This window comes from Callionymus lyra, chromosome 1 (assembly GCF_982586985.1).
Source record: "Callionymus lyra chromosome 1, fCalLyr1.hap1.1, whole genome shotgun sequence".
Classification (NCBI taxonomy): domain Eukaryota; kingdom Metazoa; phylum Chordata; class Actinopteri; order Syngnathiformes; family Callionymidae; genus Callionymus; species Callionymus lyra.
In genome coordinates this window covers 8,384,370-8,398,654 of record NC_141818.1, presented here as the reverse complement: position 1 = coordinate 8,398,654, position 14,285 = coordinate 8,384,370, and the positions used below count along the sequence as shown (strand labels likewise).

Sequence of the window (14,285 nt, the reverse complement as noted above, 5' to 3'; positions counted from 1 at the left end):
TCCTGCAGGATTTCATTGTTCTTTTAGCTGCAAAGGACGTGAAGACTGCTACCATCTAGTGGCCGAAAGTTACATTTCAACACAAACATGAGCAAACGCTGTGAATATTTGCATTATTATTGCCAATTTAAAAAAAACAGATACAATGCTGTTAATCGATACAGTATTCTTCAAATAATACTACGATAAAAAAAATTGTGTAAAGCAAAAAAAAGTTTATAACAGCAAACAAATGACTATTTTAACTGCTATATTTTTATTTTTATTTAATTCAATCCCTCAATACATTTTATATTTTTTTAACATTAGTTTTATTTTGTCTTTTTTATTTGAGCATTTCATGGATGTAATAATTATATTAAAAAAAATGAAATTTTAAATTATATGTCACAATGTTCATACTTATTATGTTTATATATATATATATATATATATATATATATATATTTAATCATCATTATTTCGTTTATTTAGCTTGACGGTCCTTCCAACAACAGTCCTAACACACAATATGATTTTTTAGGAATTTGAATGACCCGACCCTGACCTTTAACCTGGTCCTTTAACACTTGTGTCATCTAAGGGTCACGTTGACGCAAAGGCCTGAAAACAAATGCGTTTGTAGTATCCCTTGTGCTGTCTCTGGGTCAAGATGAACGACCTCCGCCACTGCATATGTATTTATTTAAGCCAGGGAGGTCGTTGACCTTGACCCAGAAACCGAAAAAATGTCCTCTTCTTCACGCATCAGTTCTGATGACGATTGTGTGGAAAAATCCGTCCAAACAGCAGTAATTTGCTTGTTTTCCTCCAAGGATAAACTGCTTAGTCATTTTGTGGGAGCAGCACAGCTGGTGTCTCATCATGGAGGTTGATAACCATCTGCCGGCTCTTGCTGAAGGAGGTACGGCTGGTCTCATAAGGCCCTAATGAGGTTTTATGCAGGTCTTCACTATAGATGGGACGACAAAGAAAAACCATATGGAGCCATTTGTTCCTCGTTTTATAGTTTTATTGGCAACACTTAGTCGTACGATTTGCTGACGACTGAAACACAGTGTTCCTCCCTATATTTACTTCTCGTTCGTGTTCCTTTTCGTGTTTTTCGTGTTGCATTTTGGGAAGTTCTGAAGCATTTTTGTTTTAGATGTTTTTGTAACGCAGGCTTTTGTTCAAGGGTTACATAAGACGTCACATATATAGGTTATGAGTGAGAATCGACCCCAAGAACATCGAGACCAAGTTTAATGATCACAAGAGACATTCATTTCTAATTCTACTTGGAAAAAAACAAAACAATAATTGACATTTTCAAATTGTTAATTCTTCTTACAATATTTTGCATCCTTTCATTTTTTGTATTTTATTTTGTCTACAGATCTTAACGGCTTAATTTAAATGTTTTTTCTCCACCAAAAATGAATTTTAAAAATCTCCAGTAACTCTTTCCATAAAGGTCTACCGTGTATGGCTTTTTAAAAAAACATTTATAAGACATAATAATGCATGTGTTATAGAAGAAGTTATGATGGTTTATAATCACGTTTAATAACTTATAACAATCTTAATAGTAGTACAAGTGGTGGAATTAATGCATTGTAAATTGTGCGTGTTATTGAAACATCAGTTCAGAATTAAATCTTATGTTATTTGTAATTGCATTGCTGACACTTAAAGCTCTTAAATACTATCACTTTTAATACTTTATTAAACTTGTAATACGCGTCATTACGTCTTCTTTAAAGCCTTACAAATGCATTATAATGTCCCATAATGCATTATTTCCAAGACCTTCAGAGAAAGTGTTACCGAGTCTGAAATGATTCTGTCTTTTGGTTTGATGGCAGTTACAGTGAGTAGTGTTGCTTCTACAGAAATGGATCTTCCCTCGTCGATAAAGAAAGCTTGAACAACTCAATGTGTGTTTGGATTCCATTTAGAATTCATTGAGTGAAGGAAAATATTCAATATATGCCAGTGAACAGATCGTTGCTCAAAAACTACTACTTTGAAAGTGGAAAATTCAAGCAGGAGTCTAAAAACATGTTTTTTATTTAATGTTATACTGTCGATTTATTTGAAGAACTATCAGCACAAAAAAATGTTATTCCAAAGAAATAAAAATCTTCTTTTTGTGGTCAATTCCACTTGATTGTAGCTTCGTGTTAAAGTGATAGTTCACCAAAAATTCAAACTTCACTCATTTTCTTCTCACCCTCATGTCGACTAAGAATCCAGTCCTTTTATAGCTAAAGGCAAAAATCCATATTGACAGTTGTGAATGGGCGCCATTTTCTTTGTCCCAAAAAAAGACAAGAAGAACCAGTAAAGTAGTCTGTGTAGCATGTTAGCCTTTTAGCTCCTGCTACAAACAAGCTTAAAATATAGACTTGTTGAATGTTTCTCTCGTCGAGATATCAAGAGACGAGCAGTACGGAGGTATTTGCATGTATGGATTTTGGGTTTACTATTTGTTTTAGGTTGATGGCACGTCATTATCAATGTCATCATCATTCAATACAAGTTTATTTAAAGAAGAGGAAAAGGGTCCCAGAAAATCCTGATGAGTGATGCTATTACCAGGCAGAAACCTCAAACAGAACCAGACACACTCTGCTGTGACCCCCTGGGATTATCAGGAAAGATACTGAACTAGTTACTAGGAAAAAGGCAAGTGTTGGATTCAGGTTCAGAAGTTTTTTTAGCTCAACACACAAGTGTCAATCTCATGGATGGTTGCATAAAACCAAAGTATGTTAATGTTCAAGTTGATATACTGACCTATACAGATGTCAGAGTTTAAGATAAGATAAGGGCAGAGATGATGGATGTCAAAAATAAGAGTAAAACCGTCGAAGGAAAGGAATTTGTTTGGTAAAGAAGGACAAACTCGATAGAGATATTGAAGATAATTTGAGCCTCAAAGAGTTAAAATAGAATATCAGACTCTTAACTCCTGTTTTCGTTCAGCCCGCGACTTAAACTGCGAGAAGATCTTTACTCCTTGCGGGATTGAGTTTGATTCCCTCGTCTTGGAGCAGCCGATACCAGCCGAGAACCCGTGAAACTCACTTCCATTAGAGAGAGACGGGGGTCTGGATGTAACTAAAAAAAAAAAGAGAGCGAGATAATTCCATGTGTTCAAAAACCAAACCCCCCTCGTGGCGACAGCGGGTACATGGACACAAGCTGCTACGATATCAAAAGTATTCCTGCGATCATGTCCAGTAATTAGGAAATCACGCCAGTTGCCAGGGTTTGATGCCCCACAGCTGGGCCCCTCATGAACCAGAAGCCCCCCCCCCCCCCCACCACCACCACCACCATGGTGTCGCTAAGCAAACACACACCAGCCTGGCTTCGCTTACGTCTTATTAGGACTCGGCGCTCCCTGCTTAGCTTCGCTAAAATCCTCACCTGCCACAGAACATCTGCGTGCGACAAAACACCCCACATCTGCTGTATATCGTGGAGCCGTGAGTGTTCTCGCGTGCACGGGAACAAACAAGTCGTGCATCTGCCGTACCCCAGCTGGCGCCCCCTGCTGTGAGCGTGTGGTGGCGAGAGTGCCGGACGCCGCAGGTGACCACGAGAGCCCATTACACACAAGAGGCGGCCGGCTGGAGTTTCATAAAAAGGCTTGATTGGAAAAACAAACGTGGACAAAAGTGTGTGACGTTAAAGGGGGATAATGGGAAGAAAACGATTTTATGATTCATTGATTGAACAACGGTCGAGTTATAGGCCACGTCCGGCGTTAAAATCATCTTTGATTGACTTCAGCTGGAGTCAAACACGGGCTCGAGGACGGCATGAGAAAATTATGAAACACGAACCAGACCTGAAGCTGTTTATCTACATTTATGGATCAAATCCTGTTCAATGAATCTCAAACTAGCCGTTGACCTGAGAGGTAAGTACATCATATTGAAATTGGCCAAGTAGGAAAAAGCACTTTAGAGGAACATATCTATGCCAAACAGCTCTCGTCACATATATGTAAAAATGCAGAAGGAAAATAATAACATTTCCATGATTTAAGAGTAATGTTTGCTCATGGCAAGATTAGTTTTGTCATGTTTTGATTCAAACCGACAATACATTGGGTGGTTATAGAGATAGAAAAGATAGCATCAAAGTATGTTTATGATGTCGAACTAAAGCGATATTATCTTGAAGCCCTGAAAAATCAACACAACTACATGAAAGTCGATTTATTTCAGGGATTCTGTCGAAGGCTGTCAAGTTTTCAATTTTTTTGGACAGTTTCTTTTCCTTAAAAATGTCTTTCAACCACTTTTTTTTCTGTTATTTTATTTACCGACAGAATGAAAGATAAAGGTAGACATACTTGATTTTAAAAACTTGTGCAACCCTTTCATGGATCGGTCTGGTGACTTAATAACTACATAAAAGCAAAGAAAATGTGAGCCTAAAATGTGATGGGAAACAAAAACAACAGTCCCTACTTATTAATATTTAAATCAGCTTTAAAACAGGATCCTTAAAACAGGTTTTCTTGACTTCTTTCTGGGATGTGACCCCATTTGTTTCACCTGCTGCTAGGGGGAAAAGGAAAGTAGTGACAAAAAAAAAGGATTGGCCTGTAAGAGAACAGGTTCTATATACCACAATGACACCAGTAACAGTAACTGTTACATTATGTCCCATTTTAAGTTTTGTTTTTCCAATTTTATTTCTCTAAAAAACAGACATAAAATAAAATATAGCTGTGACAATGATCAGCAGCCCAGACTCTCTCCCTCCATTTAGCCACAAAATTATACTGACAGAACAAAGCTCAGGCAAAGTGGGTTAATATGGTAAAACAAGTTATTTGTATCATTCCAGAGCTTTATTGAAATTTGAATTCTAAATGACATACAATAATACATTTCAATACATCTCCCCAATTTAAAGCACTATATTATGCTATTACACTATACTTGTGAAAAAGAATACTAACCACGGACACCAATTTGTGATGATGGTCTCTGTCACACCAAATAAGCTGTTTTGATTGACAGATAGCAGATCCAATAAACTCTTTAAGCCCTCCAACTCAACTGCCGGTCCTTTTGACAAAGAAAACAACAATGTTTCAGTGACCAAGTAGTGTCAATAGGGTTGTAAATGTACTAGTATAACACAATAAAAAATTAAACAGACAAGAAATGCGATATTTCTGCTACAAAATAGAACCTCAACTAATACAACCTTTGAGCTACAATTATCTTTGCATGTTTTAAGGTAAGGTAAGGTAAGGTAAAAGGTAAGGTAAAACTTTATTGAAATTGTTTTTTTTCCAATAGCCAGCAATTTTTTATAAACAATAAAAAATAATACATAAAAAATAATAAAATTAAAAATTAAAAATTAAAAATTAAAAATTAAAAATTAAAAATTAAAAATTAAAAATTAAAAATTAAAATTAAAATTAAAATTAAAAAAATAAAAATAAATAAAAAACGGTTTTGTTGCCAGAGTGCCAGGGAGTTCCCAGGTAGAACTGATCATGAGCCGACACTAGTCTGCAGAAAATCCAGCGTAAAAGTAGTGGTGTGTCCATTTGTTGTTATGAATTGAAGAAATAATAATTCAAGAAAAAAAAATTAAAAACCCTTGTATATTTTTATCTCTTTTGGGGTTCTTATGCACTGTTTCGACCTTGAGAAACGACCTCACACCACGTTCACAATCATCCCGACAGGAGAAAAAAAAATCACATCTCCGACCCCTATATTTTTGTCCCTTTTGATTCCCTCTCATTCCTCGACCTCTCAGTATCTGCAGCGTGACACGTCATTAACTGGCGGCAGATAAACATCACGAGAATCATCGTGACAACCAGACAAGTCGTCAATATCTGACAAACGTTACATTTCTGTGTACTCTCCAAATACTCGGCAATGCCACGACACATTCTCCGACTGACTTTTATTGAATTACTTTGATCTTTTTCTCTCTTAGGGGTAAAACGTCTGTATATAAATTAATTCTGGCTTATTTATAAACACCGCAAACCCATCAGTCTGCATCACAATTACTTCCACCAGTAAATATCACTCTTTCCATGGCTCCGAAGACGAGGAAAAGACATGCGATGGCGTTCCGTTCTTGAATTTGATAAATGCATGTTTAGCAAACACTAATTAGCTCAAGCGCAGCTAATAGGACGGATAATTACACATTATGCAAGAGACGCTCTCTTTTGCATTCTGTCACTTCTTATTCCTCCTCTTCATCCACCTTTTCAAAAAACATGCGGTTCTGACCATTTTTCTCCCAGTTTAACGTGTCCTTCCAACTCGTCATCGAATAGACGTTAAAAAAAATCTGCATGTTCGTCGAAGGTCGAGCTGAGGAGGTTTGTTTGTGACTCGCAGCAACTATAGTGTCCTTGAAGGACAATATCACGGCGGTGATGGACAGATGGACAGTTGATGAGGTCGCGATGAAGAGAGAGAGGTAGAAAAAAATGTTTGAATAATAAGAAGAATCCAGGAAAGAAAAACAAGGAACGGATGAGTTCAAAATGGGCTATGAATCATTAGGAGGTGAAGAGGAGAAGGCAGTCGTGCTGGAGTGCGTGGAATTAATGAAGAAGAGTAGAAGCTGGTGGAGGAGTGGAAAAATACATATTATAAAAGTAAATTAGAAAAAGAAGTGATTACACAATAAGATTTTCTGGGGGGAAAAAAAGTATGAAAGGAAAAAATATAAACAAATATAGTTAATACATTGTTTAAAATGGTTTATTATTTCATTTTATATAGTTTTTATTCAGAGTTGGAGTTTCATATGTCGTTGTTTCATTATAAATTTAACAGATTTTTTTTCAATGTTTTTGAAGGAAAAAGTAAACAAAATTAAGCGATCACTGAAACAAAATTGTCTTTTTTTTATTTCATCATTAAAAAAAAAAAAATTTTTTTCCTCCATAACTACTGAAGTTCCAGATAAAAACGAAGGGGTAATGAGGAATAAAAAAAATAATTAAAAGCAGCGAGGTACAAGTATAATAATATTTAATTTCTTAAAAAAGGAAATAGAATCACGGAAAGAAAAATTAGTTAATCTATTATTATATACAAAATATCGTCAAAGTCTTATTTTATTTAAAGAGACTCAGTAAAAGGGTGACGATGTTCAAATTGTTTATATATTTGACAGAATAAAAGGAAAATTCAAAATGTAAAGGCATAAACGCATTGACAAATTTTATTTGTTGAAAAAGAGGCTCTTTTTTTTAAAAACTTTTGAATAATAAGTTGTGAAAAAATGTCAATATGTCTATAAATGTTCAATGTAAAGGAAAATAAATCTCCCATGAATGTAGACGAGTCACAGTCTCTCTCCGAACTAATGAGGGCCACATGACTCCAGGCAAAGGTCCACAAGTGGCCCCCAGGCCACACTTGACTCAGGCCTTGGTTACAGTGAAAAGTGAGTTTCACAGGCCAGCGATGACGACTGCCACCATGAAGGTTTCACTGCCGGCTTTTAAATCACCCCACAAAATTGATTTCTCTACAAAACGGATCGAGAGCGTCGTAGGAATCAGAAGGTGAATTTACAAGAACGTGATAAAAGTCGTCCCTCCACTTAATCCCAGCACTCCGGGGACCACGGGCCGGTCGGCGGTGATGAGAATGAAAAACGTTTAAGAGCTATAAAACACAACTGAACACCTCGCGGTGCCTTGTTGTCATGGCACCTGCAAAAGCGAAAAGGAAGAAATGTGAGTCACTCTCTTCCATTTCTTTTCATTATTGCTTATGCTGCGTGAGGCTGTATCATCCCTTCCCTCTCACTGCCGGGGCTGAAGTAATAAAATCAATGTTTCAATATTGTCTCTTCCATTCCATTTATCTCTGCAGCAGACAGGGGTCACGCCAACTGAGACTTTTATCTCTGCAGCAGATACAAGTGCATTTTTAAAAGTTTTTCATTCAACATTTGACTAGAATATGTTTTTATATTTGGGACATCAACCTAAGGATGTATTTATTTTACAAACGTGTCTCAGTTTATCTACAAAAATGAAGTTTAAATTATACTCACTTTGACCTTAACTTATCTTATCTTCTACCTCTGAGTAAGAATAAAACTGATGATGATGTAGAAAAGATTAATTCTGACACCTATTTGCAGTTTGTAACATTAACTTTTAACAATTTTAATCCATTTCAAATCAAAATATGATTTTGTTCTTTCCTTCCCTTATTGTGCATTTTTTGTCCCTCTCCATTTCAAGTTGAATTAGACTTTCCACAAGTTTTTTATGTTGATATTTTTGTGATTTTTTTTCTTCTCAAAATGCTATAAAAAACAACAACTAATACACTCATTTGTGCATTATATTATTTTCAAATGCTTTGCCAGTATTCTTCTTTTTTCAAGTTGATAATCATGCGACAAAACATAAAATAAGATAAAGCCAAACCACAAATTTTGGTTGCATGTTGTAGAAATTGTGATATGATTTTCTCATTTCTTTAGTACTTTTCAAAGTTTTTTACCATAATTATGAGAGTTTTTGTCTTTCTTTCAAGAAACATCTTTAGACGTTTTTATTTGTTCAGGCTTTTCCTTGATTCTCTGGAACTTCTGTTGTGTTCTCAGTTTTATCTTGATCTTTAAAGTATATACTTTATTGAATATTGTTTTGATTGTTTAAGCGCTTTGTGACCCTGGTCTGGAAAAGCGCTATACAAATAAAAATTACTTATTTACTTACTTTTGACTTGACAACACAACCGTATTGTTTTATGTTGATATTTTTGTGAATTTTTTTTTCTCAAAATGCTATAAAAAAAACAAGTAATAAATTAATTTGTGCATTATGTTATTTTCAAATGCTGTATTCTTCTTTTTTCAAGTTGATAATAATGCGAAAAAACATAAAATAAGATAAAGCAAAACGACAAATTGTGCTTGAATGTTGTAGAAATTGTGATATTTTGTGTATATTTTCTAATTTCTTGACTACTTTTCAAAATATTTACTATCATTATGATAGTTTTTTTCTTTCTTTCCAACTGCCTTTTGACCTGACAACACAACTGTATATAATGTGGCCCCTGATGAAATTAAATTGCACAAAATTGCCCTCATTTTCGTGGCTCTCAAACACCTTTGATGGTTGTGGTTATGCTTCTTGTGTGAACCCTTGTCTTCGACAGAAAAAACTTTTGTTATTTGGACGATTCAATAAAAAGTAAACGGATAAAAAAAAGTCAGTGAAAAAGACAGTTTGGTTTTGAGCTTTAACAGACTCTACATTTGACCATTGAAGACTCTTCTAAATTGAACTGAGCTCAACACTATTAGGTCAAAATCTATCGAAGCAGATCAGATGACAGTTCAGTCAAACCTCCTCCTGTAGCTCGCAGAGACTCGCCAGTGTTCTATAATCTATAGACGAGGATAACTCCACTGGCCAGAGTGTAACACGGGTCCAAATCAAATTACTGCTGTTTTCTCCCCCAGCTTTGCCTCGGGCTAGCCTTAGAAAGGCTATTATCGGGAGGGCTTGAACGGCAGAAAAGATGAGAAGCAGAAGTGTAAGAAAAGCAAATGTTGAAAATTGCTAAGGAGTAAAGAGGGCAGGAACAACCTTGTGGAGAGAAGCAAGCGATCGATGGAAGACTTCAATAACAAGTTAGTGGCTCAAGACGGAGCTGAAAGTGTTAGCGTTGAGGGGGACAGTAAGGACTCTTGAGTTTTGAGATTTTAACCCTTGTGAAATATTTAGTTATTCAGTTAAATTCCATTGAAATCACTTTTCTTTCTTGTCGGCCTGTTTGCAAAATAAAACTCCAAAACAGATGAGCACAGCCAAACTCATACGCTAGGTTTTCTGAGTACAAGCGTCGGCTCCAGATCAGTTCTACCTGGTAACTCCAAGACACTTTCTTGTCCCGCCTGTTTGTTGCTGTACCTTTTTAGTTGTTTAGTATTTTTTAGACCTTTTTCTTGCCCTTTAAAGTATATACTTTATTGAGAATTGTTTTGATATTTTAAGCGCTTTGTGACCCTGGTCTGGAAAAGCGCTATACAAATAAAAATTACTTACTTACTTACTTTTACATTAATTCTATTGTATGTTTTTTGAAAAAAGACACGTGTTATTAGCTCATTGGCATCGGTACACAATGTTTCAGTGCTTTTCAAGATTTAAATTATGAGAAGTATTTGCCACGATGTATAATTATCAAATACACAAATCTTAAGTCTGACATCCTGACATTGAAGATTTGTTTCCGTTTGTTATTCTATATTCTGAGAGAATATTCTGCGATTAATCTCTATTAAATCTGACCATTAAAAAGTATCAAACAAGGTACAAAAGTACGAAAGAGCTATAATGTTCTAAGTAAATCCTGACATTTATCGGGAAGGTGTGCCTACAAACTAGAGTGGGAAACAGATTAAATGCGTTTTGCCTTTTTTTGCTTTCGCAATTATCAAGACTAGTTTGTTGATTATGAAACTTTTCACATTCCATGAAGTCAAAGCTGTTGTCAAGGAAACAGCTTTGACTGCAGTGCAGCATATGGCTAAACACGACAGCAAAGATGCCCGAAAGCAATCTTTTTTTATTGAACTGTCCTCGCAGAACTTCTTGCTCTAAGATAATTGTTATTGTTTATTGACTGTGGAGTGATCAGAATATGTTCAAACATCTGCGTGTTACAGCCAAACTACATGTTTAACTTGTTTTTCAAAACCATTTGTAGAAAGAAAAAAAAAATCTATCAAAACAAGCTATTAACCATACGATTATAAATGTATAACTTTGTCACCGTGTTTTTCAGGTGACAACAATCTCAATCACAATATTATTTATTCGGAGGATGTTTGGGAAATGAATCAGGACAGATATGAATGGGCCGCACCATCAATCAGAAACGTATCAACTTCACAAAACCATTGACTTGAATTATGTCTCACGGCGACGGAGACATCTGGGCGACTATTACAGAGAGTATCGTGTCAGAAGCTTCTCACTCTCCGGCTCGTCAGAGTCGAGACGGTTGATTTGTGCAGAGCGGTAAATTATCCGGAAAATTAGTGTTTCCAAAACTTCACTGACATGACAAGTTTAGGCTGTGAAAGCACTCTTGTTTTCATCTTGCTACATTAATCACAGACACAACTGTGTTTGCATCTTGAGTGTATGTACTTGACCCTCACATAGAAATACTTATGTTCAAGCCCAACTTAAAATAGAAAAGGTTTCCTTCAATTTCCCTTCACACGCAAATGCGTATGATGTCGATTTTTACTCAACATGGCCGTCAAAGAAAGAGAATAGAGGCTGTTGTATGAACCTGACATCAATGTATTGATGGTGAGACGTTGGATACGGCAGCGTAAAGAACTGACTCGGTACAAGAAGTATTGTAAGTGGGTGGCCTGAACTTGACTTTGACCAGGTTTTTCAGAATGATCGTTCTTAAGGACTTAAGAAGGTGTTAAGAAAAGGGTGTTTCCCAGTTGCGTTCTTAACTGCCTCCTAGGACAACCAAAGAAGCTGAAACTGAATAATCTATGCTGTTGTTTTTTAATGTGTAGTGAAGAGAAATTGATGAGATAATTTCGTTTGAGTTTGCCGCCCAATCAGAGCCCGGAAAAGTTAATATACATTCTGTTATTCTCAGAATCAGAATCAGAAAACCTTTATTAGTCCCGCGAGGGGAAATTCGGTTTAACAACAGCAAGAGAAATAAAAACACCCAGAAATAAAAACGAGAAAGAAAATCTAAATGGAATAAAAGATAAATCTGAGCACTTGGACACTATCTTGCATTTCCTTCTTTCAAACACATTCTTCTAAATAGTACTTCAAAGAAGATCATAGCACTAAAGGTCCATTTGCCAATCTGTTCTAAAAAACATCTAGTTGTTTTACTGCTGTGTTACAAACAATATTCAGAGTAAAAAAGGTTTTATTTATTCTCTTTTTTTGTTTCTCTGTACTGTACTTGTCTGTAAATGTGTTACAATATATTAACTCCTGCTGCTTATACACAACTGTGGCATTTTTATATATACTTTTCTTTTTATATTTTTAATTAAAGTTGGTTTGGGTTATGTTAAGGCAAGTTCTATAGACGGGAAATAACAGAGGTCACATAAAAATTGGTAAGAAAAACCTAGTTTGAAAAAATAGTGAAATCAAGTGTGTATATCGTGTGACGGACAGAAAAGAAAAGATGAAATATCTAAAAGCATTGTATTTGTCAGAACAATGTCAGAGATACTGATGTAAGAACTTAATTGGTTTTGGGAAACCATCGGAAATACCAAGATAGTAGTTATTTTTAATTAAACTCTTGTGATTCATTTTGTTATTCTTATCTTATTTGCATTTTCCTGTGATGAAATTTCACCAAAACTCCATATGAATGCAGTTAAACTACAAGGGAAAAAAAGATGGCATCATCGCGTCTAGATTGTCTGCTGACTCTTCTGACTACTAGTATTTCTCTCCGACCCTCTCTGAGCTATATGTATCTGAATCCTTTCATTTCCTAAAATGTTTTTCTTTATTTTGACAACTAAAGACTTATTTAGAATCAAGAATTAACCATGGGTGGTCTATACTATTGTAATAAACTATCCACCTGGTCATTTAGCCAAAAGAACTGAATGGATGTTTAAGATAAATCCCTGAAAATCCATCATTAGAAAGGAAACAGACACGTGATTAAATAAAAAAAAGATAAATAGTTTCAATGGTGTGGCTTCGCTATGATAAAATATTCTCCCAAAAATATCTGTCGAAAGTTTTCCTTCATCAGAAAAGCGTTCTTCCACTGCCAGCCCTCCACCATGCACTTGCCAATTGGACTTGGAATATTCAGGGCAGTGAAAAATGTGCTACTTTTGTGTGGAATAAGGAACTGACTTAATAACATGTTCGACCTTTCAGGCACGTTTTTACCTAATGAAAGCAAACAACAAGGTCTGCCAGAAGGACACTTGGAAATGAATGTGTTCCTTGAATATTAAACTATTGCTGCACCTGACTTGTCGGCGCTGGAATAATTATCAGAAGTCAATCATCCCGCAGGTGTAATCTGGAGGAAGTTTTTCTTTTTAAGCCGGTGTTATGTTGTGTGTCACATAAACTTTAGGCTTTAATGACTTTATTATGGTCGAGGACGTCATTGATATTCTAGGTGGTACTTGCACTTTCTGACCGGAGAGAAAAGTAGGGATTTCGTGTAACGTTGTTTACACTTGTAGAATGGCCATTAAATAGTTCTTAATCTATTGACTTTATTACCTAAAATATGTTTTAAACATCTATTGGAATTATTCCATGTAAAAACATTAAATAAAACCTGTGGTATGAACAGTTCTTTAAAAATAAAATGTAAAAAAGGCTCCAATCAATCATCAATCAAACTAAACTGTTGTCTATCTCCACCTTTTTATTGTGTGGAAAATATTCAGTTTCATTACAACCTTATGAAGATTATCTACCCCACATTGAAGAAGGTCAAACGAAAAGTTGATTTAAAAATGTATGTTTCAACGTTTCTGTTGTTTGTGTTTAGCCACTTTTTTATGGTAATTACATTTTTATGAATCAAACGTTTCCTGTAAAATCTTAAACAAACAGTCAACAACATTGATGGGAAAATACTCAGCTAGTGTGTCGAGTGTCATCACATTTGATGAACCAAAGGTATAAGTTATAAGTTAATCGTTTTGTGTGTCAAAGCATTGCTTTGTTTTTATCTTGCTTCGGAATGTCCGAGGAAGTTGCATAAGGACACGTTACAGGTTTAATCAGTGAAGAAGACTGGAAGAATACTAATCTTTTTTTCTTTTAACTTTAATCTCGTCTCTCGAATAATAAATCACTTACACTTGAGTATAAAGATGCAACTGAAACAGCTCTCACTTCAGACATTCTATGAGAAGGTTCTGTATTAAACTCTCCTTGCAAGTAAATTGTCGTGACTTCTGACATTTCTTCTTTGTCACAAGTTCACAGCCAGAAGTCAGATTCCTAACCTGACAAACATTCACCTACTTAAGGAACTCTTTCATTTAGATAATTTTTGGCCAATTTTACACTGGCACCGTAGCTCAACACTGCTAAATCATGAGCCAACCATCTTCATACCTGGTTATTTTTCAAGTTACCGTCAATCATCAAATCCTACTGACAAACTTCTCGTCTTATACTTCTGAACACTACACTTCATCTCAGACACTTTTTTAATTAACAGATCATTTACGAGACTTAAATTTAGCCCGTCTAT

At 35.4% G+C, this 14,285-nt stretch overlaps 1 protein-coding gene across 5 annotated transcripts in view; it reads right to left on the bottom strand.

Annotated features, from left to right (window-relative positions):
- stpg2 (sperm-tail PG-rich repeat containing 2) overlaps positions 1–14,285 on the bottom strand; it is an 81,086-nt gene that overhangs the window by 56,693 nt on the left and 10,108 nt on the right. The gene's annotated exons all lie outside the window — the stretch shown is intronic.